The sequence below is a fragment of the Neofelis nebulosa genome, chromosome 1, assembly GCF_028018385.1.
Source record: "Neofelis nebulosa isolate mNeoNeb1 chromosome 1, mNeoNeb1.pri, whole genome shotgun sequence".
NCBI lineage: Eukaryota > Metazoa > Chordata > Mammalia > Carnivora > Felidae > Neofelis > Neofelis nebulosa.
Genome location: NC_080782.1, coordinates 157949578 through 157966008, shown reverse-complemented (window position 1 = coordinate 157966008; position 16431 = coordinate 157949578). Strand labels below are relative to the sequence as shown.

The following is a 16431-nucleotide window of genomic DNA, read 5'->3' as shown; positions in this document are numbered from 1 at the left end:
AAAATAACAAATGCTGAAGTATGGCATTCAGGTTTGAGACAAGTTCTTCGATTAGTCCTTATTCTGAAGTCTGTAGGTGCCATTTCCAAAATACTACAGGAACATGAAGAACTGTATCTTTCCATGCTCCCTGATGTTATCTTCTCTGATTATTTCTCTTTTACTTTTATGTGAAATAAAAAATACACTTCAGACTAAAATGCCATGAAAAAATTATAAGGACAGGATTAAGTAAAATGGCAAGGGTAAAAATATACAAATTTAACTTCTAAATGTGTTATTTTAAACTATTGTATTTTCTTGCTAATAATTTGGAGAACACACAAATACAAATTTGTAAATGTAGAGATATATTAATATCTATATGTTCATATTTTCCCTTGGAAAAACCAACAACTTCCTTAAAGAATATTGGCTGAATATTATTGATAGTGTATAAGTATTTACCAGTAAAAGATAATAAATATATACTGAATGAGCACCAGAACTATAATTTCTTAACTTATTGTTTATCCTCTTTCTTTAGGAAAAAAATACTAGAGAAAAATATATCAGATTTTCAAAATATGATTTCACCAATGGAATTGAAATATTATGTTTTGATGCATAATTAAAACAAATAAACACTTAAAATTATAATCCTAACCCAATGGACATTGTGGAAGAGATGGGTATAAATACCATTTTTATGAAAATAGTTAATCTTTGAAGATCAAATAAAAGCAAATTTGCCAAAAAACATAACAACAAAATATACAATTGTAGTATTATTTCAACAATTCCAAACATTTTACAAATGTCATGTACTATTTACTAGCAAACTGTGAAATGTTTTTGCTTTGCAAGTATTTGTATTTTTTTTTCAAAAGTAAATATTGAAAGTTCACAAAGAAAGATACACATATGGACAATAAGGTAATGCAAAAGTCCTCAGAATCATTAAACTTTAGGGAAATGCAAACTAAAACCAAAATGAGTTTTTATATCCATACTAGGATAGCTAAAATGAATGAGGTTGACATTATCTACAATTGCTCCCAATGTGGCCAACGGTACTTGGGTAATTTGGTGGCAGGAGTGTAAAATTGAACAACTGTTTTGTTACACTTTTTACTAAAACATTAGTCTTCATCTACCAAATGAAATAAAAACATGATTACAAGGAGGTTAAAGTGGTTTTAGCCTTAACAGTTCCAGGCTGAAAATGGCCCTCATATTTATCAATAAAATAGTGAGTAAACAAAGAGTATGATATTCAGAGAAGGTAATATATTTTAGGAACAAAAAAATAAAATTGTTGAGAAATGTAAAATTGTGGCAGAATCTTTAAAAACAGTAACTTGAGAAAAGAACACAAAATATAAACAATACTGACTTCATTTTTAATTGAAGCAAAATTCTAGAATAGGCCAAACTACAAGATACAGATGCAAATGTAACAGGTGATTGTATCTTGGTTGAGTTGTTTTACTCAAAAATGCCATGAAAAATACTTCTGGTCTGGTGAAAATTATCTTTGTTTAGTGGGATAAGTTACAAGCCCAAATTATTGAAGCTGGTTGAAAGGTAACCTTCAAATGTGGGCATTCTAGTGTTTTGTAAGTTATACCACAATTAAAAGGAAATTAACAGCTAACATTTAAAATGTTTTGACTACTTAAGTTTATTCTTTGAACAAATATTTATTGCATGATGTAGTACAAAAATATTTTAATGATTTGTGATTAACAGATTTTTAACAATCCAAAATTTGATGTGTTAATGACAGCTTACTAAAAGGTCCAAAGCATGATGTGGTGTCAAAATGGATTAAACACACACACACACACAAAGACCCATCATATGTTACCTACAAGAGACATATTTTATACCTAAAGACACCTGCAGGTTGAAACTCAGGGTTAGAGAAATATGTACTATGTAAATGGACATGAAAGAAGAAAGAAAGAAAGAAAGAAAGAAAGAAAGAAAGAAAGAAAGAAAGAAACACTGGAGTAGCAGTACGTCTATCAGACAAACTAATTTTATTTTTTTAGATAAATTAGAATTAAAATAAGACTATAACAAGAGTTTAAGAAGGACACTATGTCATAATAAAGGGAGCTATCCATAGGGAAGATCTTATAATTGTAAATATTTATGCTCCAAACTTGGAGAAACCCAAATATATAAAACAATTAATAACAAACATAAAGAATCTCATTCATAATAATGCAATAATAGTATGGGACTTTAACACCTGACTAACATTAACGTACAGATCATTTAACCAGAAAATCAACAATGGAACAATGACTTTGAAAACAAACTGCACCAGATGGATTTACAGATATATTCAGAACATTTTAACCCAAGGAAGCAGAATACACATTCTTTTCATGTATGCATTGGATATTCTCCAGAATAGGTCACATATTAAGTGACATACTAGGCCTCAACTGGTACAAAAAGATTGAGATCATACCATGAATATTTTCTGACCACCATGCTATGAAAATTGAATTCAACCACATGAAAAAAAAAATGAAAATGTCACATGTACAGGGAGGTTAAACAAAGTGCTACTAAAGAATAAATGGGCCAGTCATAAAATTAAAGAAGAAATAAAAAAAAAATACATGGACAATATAAAAATGAAAACAAGATAGTCCATACCTTTCAGATCCAGCAAAAGCAGTCATAAGAGAGAAGTATACAGCAATATAGGCTTACCTCAAGAAGAAAAAAATAAAATAAAATAAAAAATAAACAACCTAACCTTGCATTTAAAGGAGCTAGCAATAGAACAGCAAATGAAGCCTAAAACCAGCAAAAGAAGGGGAATAATAAAGATTAGAGCAGAAACAAATAATATAGAAATTACAAAAGTGGTAGAACAGATGAATGAAACCATGTGCTGGTACTATGAAAAAATTAATAAAATTTATAACCCCGTAACCAGACATATAATCAAGAAAATAGAAAGGACATAAATTAATAAGATCACTACTGATAGAGGAAAAAAAAAACAACCAACAACACAGAAATTCAATCATTAGAGAATATTATGAAAAGTTATATGCCAACAAATAAGAAAATCTAGAAGAAATGAAAAAAAATTCCTAGAAACATATAACTGCCAAAAGAGAAAAAATAAGAAATATAAAACTTGAACAGACCCATAACCAGAAAGGAAATTGAATCAGTAATAAAAAGTCTCCCAAAAAACAAAAGTCCAGGGCCAGATGGCTTCCCAGGGAAATTCTACAAAACACTGAAAGAAAATTTATAATGAACATTTCTCAAAATATTCCAAAAATATAAATGGAAAGAAAATTTCCAAATTTATCCTATGATGCCAGCATTATCCTGATACTAAAACCCAAGATTCCACCAAAACATAAAACTACAGGCCAATACCCCTGATGAACTAGATGCAAAAATTCTCAACAAAATACTAGCAACTCTAACCCAATAGTACATTAAAAGAATCATTCAACATGATCAAGATGGATTTATTCCTGGTCTGCAAAGGAGATTAAATATTCAGAAATCAAACGATGTGACACACCATATTATAAAAGAAAGGATAGGATTCATATTATTCAATAGATTTAAAAAAATTTTAAGAAAGTACAAAATCCATTCATTATACAAGTATAAACAAAGTAGGGATAGAGGAAACATAACTCAATATAATAAAAGTCATATAGCAAAATCCCACAGCTAATATCATCTTTAATAGGGAAAAACTGAAAGCTTTTCTTCTACAGTCAGGGATAAGTCAGGGACATCCACTATCACCACTAATATTTAACATAGTACTGGAAGTTCTAGCCTCAGTAATCAGACAACAACAACAATAAAAGGCATCCAAATCAACAAAGAAGAAGTCAATGCTTTGAAGATGACATAATACTCTAGAAAACCCAGAAGACCCCAAGAGAAATTTCTAGAACTGATACACAAATTCTAGAAAGTCACAGGATACAAAATCAGCATGCAGAAATCTGTTGCATTTCCACACAATAATAATGAATCAGCAAAAGACAAATAAAAAAACCAGTCCCATTTAACTTCACCAAACCATAAGATACCTAGGACTAAACTTAAACAAATAAGCAAAGTTGTATTATGAAAGCTATAAAACACTGATGAAAAACACTGAAGATAAGACAAAGAAATGGAAAAATAGTCCATGTGTTGGAAAAGCAAATATTGTTCAAATGTCTATAATATCCAAAGCGATCTACACATTTAATGCAATCCCTGTCAAAATACCAATAGCTTTGTTCACAGAGCTACAACAAACCATCCCAAAATTTATATAGAATCACAAGAGATCTCAAATAGCCAAAGCAATCTTGAAAAAGAAAAGCAAACTGGAGGCATCACAAATCTGGACCTTAAGTTATATTACAAATATGTAGTCATCAATAGATAGATTAATGGATCAATCATCTATGGAACAGAGTAGAAAACCCAGAAATGGACCCACCACTGTATGGTCCACTAATCTTTGACAAAGCAGGAAAGAATATCCAATGGGAAAAAGAATATCTCTTCAACAAATGGTGTTGGGAAAACTGGACATTAACATGTGGAAGAATGAAATTGGACAACTTTCTTACACCATACACAAACATAAATTCATAATGGGTGAAAGGCCTAAATGTGAGACAGGAAACCATCAAGGTTCTGGAGGAAAACACAGACAGTAACCTCTTTAACATTAGCCATAACAACTTCTTCCTATAAATGTCTCCTGAGGCAAAGGAATCAAAATCAACAATGAACTATTGGGGTTTTATCAAAATAAAAATCTTGTGCACAGTAAATGTAATAATCAACAAAACTAAAGGTAACCTAGAGAATGTGAGAAGATATTTGCAAATGACATGTCTGAAGGGTTACTATTCAAAATTTATTAAGAATATATAGAACTCAACACTGAGAAAACAAATATTCCAGCTAAAAACTAGGTAGAAGACATGAATAGATATTTTTCCCAAGAAGGCATACAGATGACCAACAGACACATGAAAAGATGCTTGACATGACTAATCATCAAGAAAATACAGATCAAAACCACAATGAGATTTAGCCTCACACCAAGTAGAATGGCTAAAATTAACAACTCAAGAAACAACAGATGTTGGTGAGGATGTGGAGAAAGGGGAATCCTCTTACTTTGTTGGTGTGAATGCAAATTGGGCAGCTGCTTTGGAAAAAGAAGGAAATTCCTTAAAAAGGTAAAAATAAGACTACTCTATGACCTAGAAATTGCACTACTAGGTATTTACCCAAAGTATAAAAAAATACAGATTTTGAGAAATACATGAACCCCAATGTTTATAGCTGCATTATCAACAATAGTCAAATTATAGAAGCATCCCAAATGTCCATTAGCTGATTAATGGATAAGAAGTGGTATTGGTATAGATAGATAGATATATAGATAGATAGATATTATATAGATATAGATATAGGTATAGATATAGATAGATATGATTTAAATAGATATACATAGATGATATAGATAGATATAGATATAGATAGGTATACAATGGAATATTACTTAGTGATAAGAATGGAATCTTGCTGTATACAGAGATGTATAATGGAGCTACCGTGAATTTGATAAGTGAAGTAAGTCAGTCAGAGAAAGAGAAATACCACATGATTTCACCTATGTAGAGTTTAATAAAAAAGAAAAGATGAACTTTAAGAAAGAAAACTCTTAATTATACAGAACAAACTAAGTGTTACTAGAGGGGAGGTGGGCAGGGGATGGGTTAAATAAGTGGTGGACTTTGGGGCGCCTGGGTGGCTCAGTCGGTTGAGCGTCCGACTTCAGCTCAGGTCACGATCTCGCGGTCTGTGGGGCATCAGGCTCTGTGCTGACTGATGGCTCAGAGCCTGGGGCCTGCTTCGGATTCAGTGTCTCCCTCTCTCTCTGCCCCTCCCCTATTCATGCTCTGTCTCAAAAATAAATAAATGTTAAAAAAAAATTAAAAAAAAGAAAGTGGTGGACATAAAGGTAGACACTTGTTATAATGTGCATTGGGTGTTTTTGTAAGTGATGAATCACTAGATGCTACACCTGTAACTAATACTACACTGTATCTAACTAACTGGAATTTAAATAAGAACATGAAAACAACAAACTTTTAAGATTTTTAAAATAATTATACATGAAAAAAGAAAAAAAATCCAAAATACAGAGTTGTGTCTATATTTCAAATAAGACAGTAACAATTATAGATATAATAAATATACCTTTTATCTAGGAACTCTCACAGAATTCATTTGTGTAACATTGAAATTTGGAACAGATCAATGGAATGTTAGTAAGGATTTAAATAGCACACGGACCCATATACTTTCTTAGAGCTCCCTTGACTTCACCATTCCTTAGACTATAGATGAGGGGGTTCAGTACAGGGATGAAGATAGTATAGAACACTGACACTACTTTATCATGGTTAGCTGACCTGATGGTTAGGATTTAGGTTGCATATAGGTAATAATGGCAGCTCCCTAAAATAGTCCCACCACAGAGAGATGTGAGGAGCAGGTGGTAAAAGCCTTTTGGCCGGCTTCTCCAGAACGCATCTGGAGAACTGCAGCAAGGATGAGACTATAGGAAATCAGAATGAGAGAAAATGGGACCAGGAGCAGTAACACACAACATACATACATTATATACTCAAAGACAAACGTGTCATCACAAGCCAAATTCACCAGACTAGGGGCCTCACAGAAGAAATGATTGATTTCAGGTGCATAACAAAATGAAAAACTCAGGGTAGTAGCAGCCTGCATGAGCCCATCAGCTGCTCCCAGGAACCAAGACCCCACAGTCATTCTCAGGTATATTTGCCAGTTAATGAGGATGGGGTATCACAGTGGGTGGCAAACAGCCACATACAGGTCATAGGCTGCTAAGAGGAAGCACTCGCCCCCTCCCAAAGTGAGAAAGAAGATCTGCAACCCACAGCCAGCAGGGAAGATGAGCTTCTTTCCGGTAAAGTAGTCAGCAGCCATTTTGGGCAAGATGGTAGAGACCAGCATCATGTCCATGAGGGAAAGTTGGCTCAGTAGGAAGTACATGGGTGTGTGGAACTGGGAATCCTGTGAATCAAGAGGATCATGAGGGAATTGCCCATTAGGGAGGAGAAGGCAGTTTTCAGATCCATCACAAACAGAAATAGATTGGCTTCTCTGTGGTTAAATAGTCCTAGGAGAATGAAATCTGAGGTGGTTCCCATTTTTCATGATTTCAAACAGAAGTGACACTGGAAATGAGGAAATAGATGGCAGTTTTCATCATTTACAGTGCTCTATTTCAATTACATTTCTTTTTTCATAAAAAGAACATGTGAAGATGTTAAACCTATTCCAAATATTCACCTGTGATTGCAAAATCTTTTTGACTTGGGCATGAAATTAATTTCACCAATTTTTCATTTTCATTATAAACACTTCTCATGGTTAGTTTGCTTAATTGGTACAATAAACATATTTCTTGATATACTGAAAGTATTTTTTAAGCATGTCTTTGTGCTATTGATATTAATATAATGGAGAAGTCAGATATTCAGTTTGTCATTTATATTTTTGTTTGCTTTTATCATGTATGGTCAGTATTCTTAGAAGCTGAATTAAATTAATGTGCTCAGCAATATAAAAGATAGATAATTGTTAATGAGAGCTATGCATACCTAACTTACCACAATTTATTTCAATCTACCAAATCTTGTAATTTTTCCTGACACGGAATAATCTGGGAAGGCATTTTTACTTTCCAAAGCAGAGAATCTATATTCTTAGTTGTAGAAACTGGAAGGAATTCGTCTGTAGATAGAAACATAACTTAATTTGGAATTGTTAGCATATTTAGTTTGACTTTATCAAGTTATACACTGAACACAATAATTACCTTCTTAGAATATTTTTCCCTGGTACAAGACTGTAATACTGAATGCAACATTTCATTAACTGTAGAAAGGGATTTTGTATAATGATACTCTTTCCCCTTATCTTCAAAGTCTGAGACACAATCTTGTTTCGGTAAACAAGAGAAAATAAAATTTATTAGTATCCAATACAGAGATAAATTCATTTCTTCTTCAGTACCACCTGAATCTAAATCTCTAAAGTCATTTTCATTTCCGATCTGCTAGTACTGAAATTGTTCCAGCGCTATTGCTGAATTAGCAGGACCATATTTGAAGAGATGAAGATGCTAATTCAATCCCACAGACGTGGTCTAATTCAATGGTGGCTTGACAGGAGACCGCCTTTTCCACAGTCATCCGATTTGCCCACAATTTAAATATGCCTCCAAATACTGGAATGTCAGTCAAGACAGGGAAAGACAGTGCAAAAATCTCACTCAGTCTCTAACTCTATTGCTTAAGCATCATCATTGTCTGACAGTATTCTACATTAGGATTTCGGTTGATTGTTTCAAAGTTAAACATTTTGGAAAACAAACATCCTCTTCACTGCATTTCCAAAATTTTGTCATCTCCTTCATATATGTAACACTTTCACTCTGTACACCTAGTAACTGTGTAACTCCTTAATTATGGATGTTTCTACTGCTTTCCTGCAGGACCTCAAAACCCTCCTCATTTCTTTGACTTGAAGCCTTCTTATTTTGATTATTCTAAACTCTCTAATTCATGAAGAATAATAAAACATGCTTAAAAGTCAATCTATAATTAAATTTTTTAATGTTTATTTTCATTTTTGAGAGAGAGAGACGCAGTGTGAGTGGGGGAGGAGCAGAAAGAGAGGGAGACACAGAATCTGAAGCAGGCTGCAGGCTCTGGGCTGTCAGCACAGATCCTGATGCGGGGCTCAAACCCACAGACTGTGAGATCATGACCTGAACTGAAGTCAGATACTTAACTGAGCCACCCAGGTATCCTCAGTTTGTAATTTAATAACTGCACAGTTTTGAGTAAGTTTCTTAAAATAACTTTTGTTATCATCTTACCCATTTTTATATATACTGTTACTCCAGTGACATTATGTATATTCACATTATTCTGCAACCATCACCTATATCTATCCCCAGGACTCTTCATAATCTATAACTGGAACCCAGTACCATTAAACAATGATTTCTTGATTCTCCCTGCCCCTGGGAACTGGCAACCACTATTCTTCTATTCTGGCTCTATAAATTTGACTACAATAGGATTTTTAGATTAGTGGGATTATACAGTGGTTGTCTTTTTGTGATTGACTTGTTCCACTTAACATCAGGTCCTCAAAATTCATCCATGCTGTGACACGTGTCAGAATTTCCTTCCTTTCTAAAGTGAATAGTATTCCTTTTGTATGCATATACAACATTTTCTATTTTAAGTAATTCTATCTATGGACATTTAGGCTGCTACCATTCACTTTGATTGTATATTTAAGGGTAAAGTTAGTGGAATTTTTGATTTTTTAAAAATTTTTATAATGTAAATAGATATAGTAAAATAATACAGCTATTTGAACTATTTTTTTCTTCCCTTTACATACATGCAAGAAAGCTGTATATGTGATTAGAGATTCATCATGACTAAATTTTTTATTATGCTTAGCAAATACTTTTTCTTGTAAAGTTTATAATTTTGTTTTTTTTTATATTTGGAATTATTAGTGCTTAAGTTTTGAATGAAGATAGGCTATGTATCTATGAATTATTTTAAGGTGAAATATATATAAAAACAATCCATTATCATGAATTTAATTGTTTATTCAACATGCTATTTTGTTTATAGTATTTACTAGTAAGATCAACTAGTAGGAAATTATATTTTTCCAAGAAATAATAATGTTAAATTATTTATGGTATTAAAATTCTTAACTGTATTTTCATTTTATTCAAGAGACACAATGTTTCACCAATGTTAGTAAACCCACACAAAGAGAATTCTAAGGGATAATTCTTAACTAATGACTATTCATACAAAGTGGCTGAAAATCCAAATGAGAAATTAACTTACCCTTCAAATAAAATATCTAAAATGGCATTAAGTGGAAGAATAAAAGCTCAACACTCTCTAGTTTAAAACTGAAAAATTTAGTACTCTGAACAAATATTTTTCCTTTATTCTCTCTGGTTTAAAACAGATACCATTTCTTATGTTTTCAGTTTTTCACTTAGAATGGTGTTGAAATTGGGATATCTTTAAATTATAAAACAATGTGTTTTTCATACTCCTCTTTTTTTCTGATAGTGTAATCACAGAAAACTTATAACATGTTGATATTTTTCCTTCTGTAGTTTTCTGAGACCTGTTACCCCATCTTAACATAAAAAAAATGTAACTTTTTTTTCCCTCAGAATACTGGGATGATTAATCAATCTGTTCTGTTAAAAATAAAATAATAGCTGCTAAATCGCATATTTGAGTAAACTGACAAATTACTGCAAGAGTTTTAATGTGGTGATTGTGCCAGCTAGCATACCTTTTAGTTTTTTATATTGTGGGATAGAAAATTTTATTTGTAAAACTACATAAACAAAGTAATGTAACTTTGGATTTTCTGGAGTCCAGAACTAGTAAACAAACCACTAAATATTAGATATTTCTGTGACCTACTACATAGATGAAAATGATGACCTCAACAAGCTGGCTCTGTAGCCCCTCCGAGCAGGATCATCCTAATGCATCTCTCTGGGAGGAGGAAGGGTGTTATAGTCTGACAGCATCAAACTCACTCATATCAGTGTCTAGACTTCCCTATTAAGGGGTGTGACCTAATTGATATCTTATGTTAAAAATACTATCTTATTAGTATAGCAGACCTTCGTAAGTCTGAATCTTTGGATGACAGAAATGTGTAATTTTCAAAGATTTTAAAGATTCTCAGTCTCCTACATTCTTTCAGAAATCTGTGATTCATTAAATTTAAAATAAGAATCTTCTACAAGTGAAATTAAAATGTAAATAAATTTCCTTGAAAAAGAATGATTTAAAAATACATTAAGAAATGAAGTAATGTGATACTTGCATTACTTGTAGAAACTTTGATGGGGGGAAATACAGAGTGGATTATTGAGAGATTAGCTTTTGTCAAAAACAGTAATTGAAATGAATAATTAAAAATCTCATGGTAGGATTTAGCCATTTTTTTTCTTTTTAAACTTAATTTGATTGCTGTGTTATCAGTTTGCTAGCTTGAATCTATATGATTTTATTTTCTTTTACTTTATGTTTGTTAAGTTATAAATATATGATAATAGCAACAACAGAACAGAATGCATTTATTATGTCAAGCACTTTGCAGTTTGAATCTACATGGGTTGTTTTCAATGATTTTGTTATTGTTTATACTATATATTTTCAGCTTCCAAGCAAACCTTTTTTTCTTGGCTACATTTTTACTACTCCACTTGCTTTGGCTTGTCTAAGAATATGTAGAAGAATAGGTGATGGGTTTTAAGGAGTGCACCTGTGATGAGCACCAAGTAAGGCATGGTTATGTTCAATCGCTATATTGTACTCCTGAAACTAATGTTACACTGTATGTTAGTGACTGGAATTTAAAACTTTTAAAAAATGTTTATTTTATTATTTTTTAGAGAGATTGAATCTGAAGCAGGCTCCAGGCTCTGAACTGTCAGCACAGAGCCCAACACGGGGCCCAAACTCACTTGAGATCATGACCTGAGCTGAATTCAGATGCTCAACAGACTGAGCCACCCATGTGCCCTAAATAAAAACTTGTAAAAAGAATATATGTAAGGATCACATTCCACAATTGTAAAATTAAAATCAAAATCTCTCATGGAATAGTTGATGGAAAATGTTGTCTCTACAGATGTGAGATAACATAATTACTTAATTCATGTGAGATGTAAGAATTGCTATTTTTTTGTTGTTTAGGAGGGAAGCACATTATGCATTTTAGTTAAATTTCTGCCTGTGAATGTTCAATCTTATCAAGGTGGTAATCTTACTCTGATTTAGAACATAACTGACCACCTTAGTGAAATCTACATTAAGTTAAACTATATTATTTTTTTGGAAAAAGCTACAAATTCCTAGCTAAGTCTAAGAAGCACATTATAGACAGGCAGTATATCAAGTTTCAAGTTAGAGTGAAAATATAATTTTAAGGAAATATTTATATTTTTTTGTTTTGAATTTTACTGTGCCTAGGACCACAGGGCCATCAAAGCAATGTTCTAGTAAAACAGAGTTGCCACTCTCTGATGGGGCAAATAGACTGTGCACTATGTAGATCAAATGTTCTTCAGATTCCCTGAGGACAAGAGAACGAGGAACAGATAAGCTTCATGCCACAGGAGGAAAGACACATATCACTAAGAACTCTATAAGAAAATTACAATGAATTTACAATGAACCTGGTTATCTAAATTGAGATTAATTTAGGAATATTTATAAATGCGTGAACATAATTTTGGGAAACCTAAAGAGGTTGTAACTAACCTCCATTTTAGCGAAAAAAGAAAGTTTTGCCACCACTCCCCTTGAAAGTATGTGGGGATGGAATAGTTTCCAGACTACACATAGGCATCAAATAGCAGATACAGGAAGCCACAAACCAGTAGGAAGTAAGCAAAGGGAATAAATATGACTCTCTTTTTAAACCAGCCCCATGGGGCACACTTGTAAGAAAGATTTTGTTATGCAGGACATTTATTGGGGACTATTATAAAGATCAATACCCATACAATAAAGGAAACATAATTGGGTACAGGGAGATGTTGGACTGTAGGGTAGTCACAACCAAGGTCTCAGCTACACTGAGGAGAGTAGGGGTCTCACAAAAATACTGATTGAATGGGGCCTGCTACCAGGAAGGGATGATGACCTTTGTCTAAACAGTTTTCCTCAGCCAAGATCAAAGCTTGTACTCTTAATAGCTAGAGGAACAAGTACTTAATACCTGTAGGAAAAGAGGAATATAGGACACAGTCACTTAAGACAAACTCCATGAGCTACACTCCATCAGATGGCAGAATGAAGGGGACTCTCAGATATCATTCACACAGGTTGGCTTCCTATAGCAGAGTGTAGGTGGATCATATGATAGAATACCAAGAAATATCTAGCAAGAATGACTAGTTCAATAAATATAGTTTCTTTCCAGCATAAAGACACAAAGTAGTTTGACATTTTCCCACAAGGAACATGCTGGCATAAGGAGCTCAAAACATCTGCTGGCAGATCTAATTTTTGGTTTATAGGAACTGTTAATATGTTTCTGACAAAAGCATCATTCCTCAACTGGGAACCTGCATCTCTATCGAAAAAGCAAAGGTAAATATGATGGGCAGCATATATTTCCCATATGGTTCAAGCGTAATGAGAAGGATACTCCATAACAAAAGGGTCCCTTACTGCCAACTCAGACTCTGCAACCAACAACTCTCCAAAGATCTCAGGTCTTTGATTTCTCTAGTGTGCCCTTGCTGTGTCCTATGGATTCAACTGCATTTCCCCAAGTTGCTATAATCTGTACTCTAAACCCAAATGTGATGGCATTTAGAGGTTAGGTCTTTGCAGAAGTCAGTAAGTTTATTATTACATATTATAATTATATGTTATATATTAATATGTTACATATTAATGTATTATAAAATATAATTATTATGTATTATTAAAATATATAGTATATTATTATATATTATAGAATACATTGTATTAATATGATATACTATTATATTATTTCACATATTCTTTTTTATTTTATTGCACTTTATTTTTATTTTAAATTTGAGTATAATTGATACACAATGTCACGTTAGTTTCAGGTGTACAATTTAGTGATATGACAAGTTTTTATGTTATGCTATGTTCACAAGTGTAGATACTCTTGGTGCTATTACATAACTATTAAAATATCATTGGCTGTATTCCTTATACTGTATTCTTCTATCCTGTGACTTCTTCTTTCCATAACTGGAAGCCTGTGTCTTTCACTCTTCTTCACTCATTTTTACCATCCCCCACCCACTTTTCCTATGGCAACCATCAGTGTCTTCTCTGCATTTATAGGTTCTATTATGGTTTTATTTTTATTCATTTTTCCCTAGATTCCACTTATGAGTGGAATTATATTGTATTTGTCTTTCTCAGTCTTATTTGTTTCATTTATCATAATACTTTCTCCATCCATCCATGTTGTCTTAAATGGCATGATTTCAACCTTTTTTATGTCTGAGTAATACTCATTTTTAGAAAGTATTTATTGTGAAAAAGAAAAAGAGAGCATGAGGGAGGGAAGGAGAGCGAGAAAAGAGGGGGCATGGGGAGAGTACCAAGAAGGCTCTGTGCTGTCACTGCAGACCCTAACGTGGGACTTGAACTCAGACCTGTGAGATAACAACCTGAGCCGAAATCAAAAGTCGGATGTTAGTCACTGAGCCATCCAAGTACACACATTTGAGTAATATCCCATTGTGTGTGGGCATACGTGTGTGTGCACACGTATGGGGTGTGTACCCCATATTCTTTATCATCTATCTATTGATGGACACTTAGGTTACTACCACATCTTGGTTATGGTAAATAATGCTGCAATAAACATAGCGGTTTGTATATCTGTTCAAATTAGTGCTTTCATTTTCTTTGGGTAAATGCCTAGTAGTAGAAGTATTGAATCATATGGTATTTCTATTGTTAATTTTTGAGAAACCTCCATAATGTTTTCCACAATGGGTACAACAATTTGCATTCCCACAAGCAATGTACAAGAGTTCCTTTTTCTCCACATCCTTGCCAACATTTGTTATTTATTGTCTTGTTGATTCTAGCTATTCTGACAGGTGTAAGGTGAGATCTCTTGTGGTTTTATTTCCATTTCCCTGATAATTAGTAATGTTGAGCTTGTTTTCTTGCATCTGTTGGCCATCTGTATGGTTTGTATGTTTCCTTTGGAAATATGTCTATTCAGGTCCTCTGCTCACTTTTATTCACATTATTTTTCCCCCTGGTGTCCATTTGTATGAATTTTTAAATATATTTTGGATAGTAACCCCTTAATAGATATATAATTTGGAAATATCTTCTCCCATTCAGTAGGTTGTTTTGTTGATGATTTTCTTCACTATTAATTTTCTGTAAAATTTTGGTGTAATTCAAATAGTTTAATTTTGCTTCTGCTCCCTTCTCTGAACAAAGTCCCTATGCTGATTTCAAACAAATTATTAACTATGTTATCTTCTGGGAGTTTTATGGTTTCATGTTTCATACTTAAGTCCTTAATCCATTTTGACTTATTTTTTGTGTGTTGTGTAAGAAAATTGTCCAATTTCATCCTTTTGCATTTAGCTGTCCATTTTTTCAAGCACCATTTATTGAAGAGACTGCCTTTTCCCTATTGTATATTGTTGCCTCCTATGTCATAGATTAACTGACCACGTAAGCATGGGCTTTGTTTTGGGTTCTCTATTCTGGCCCACTGATTTATGTGTCTATTTGTGTACTAGTACAATTCTCTTGATTACTACAGCTTTGTAAAGTATCGTGATATCTGGGATTGTGATGTACCCAGCTCTCTGCTCTTCATTCTCAATTTGCTTTGACTACTCACGGTCTTTTGTGGTTCCATGTGAATTCTAAAATTATTTGTTATATATCTGTGAAAAATGTTATTGGTGTTTTCATAGGGATTATATTAAATCTGTAGATTGCATTGGGTAATATAGTAGTTTTAACAGTAATACATAAGCATGTAATATATTTTCATCTGTGTCATCTTCAACTTCTTTCATCAGTGTTTTATACTTTTCAGAATATATAGGTCTTGCACCACTTTATTTAATTTTATCCCTAGATATTTTATTCTTTTGGGGGAAATTGTAAACAGAATTTTTTTTTAATTTCTCTTTCTACCATGTCATTACTATGTTTAAAGACCCAATTAATTATTGTGTATTAATTTTGTATCCTGAAACTTTAATGAATTAATGTATCACTTCTAATAGTGTTTTATTTACGTTTTTAGGGTTTTCTATGTATAGTATTTTGTTATCTACAATCGATGGCACCTTAACTCCTTCATTACCATTTAGATAACTTTTATTTATTTTCTTGACTGATTGTTGCAACTAGTAATTCTAGAACTATGTTGGCAAGAAGGTGGCAAGAGAGAGCATTTTTGTCTTTTTCTTGATGTTTAAGGAAAATTTCAGTTTTTAACAATGGTATATGATGTTAGCTGTCTTGCTGTTGTTGTCATTATATACTTGTTTCTTTTTGTATATGGCCTTTATTATGTTGAGGTATGTTCCCTCTAAACCCACTTTGTTTAGTTTTTATTATGAATGAATGTTCTATTATAAATGAATTTTTGTTAATTTTTTTCTCTGAACTTACTGAGATGATCACATGATTTCTATTCTTTGTTTTGTTGATGTAGTATATCACATTGACTGATTGCAAATACTGAACAATTAGTCCATCCTTGGTA

At 32.7% G+C, this 16431-nt stretch overlaps 1 pseudogene; it reads right to left on the bottom strand.

The window, feature by feature from the left end:
- Window positions 1-6337: 6337 nt before the first annotated feature.
- Window positions 6338-12449, bottom strand: LOC131488045 (olfactory receptor 2T33-like; annotated as a pseudogene).
- Window positions 12450-16431: the final 3982 nt, after the last annotated feature.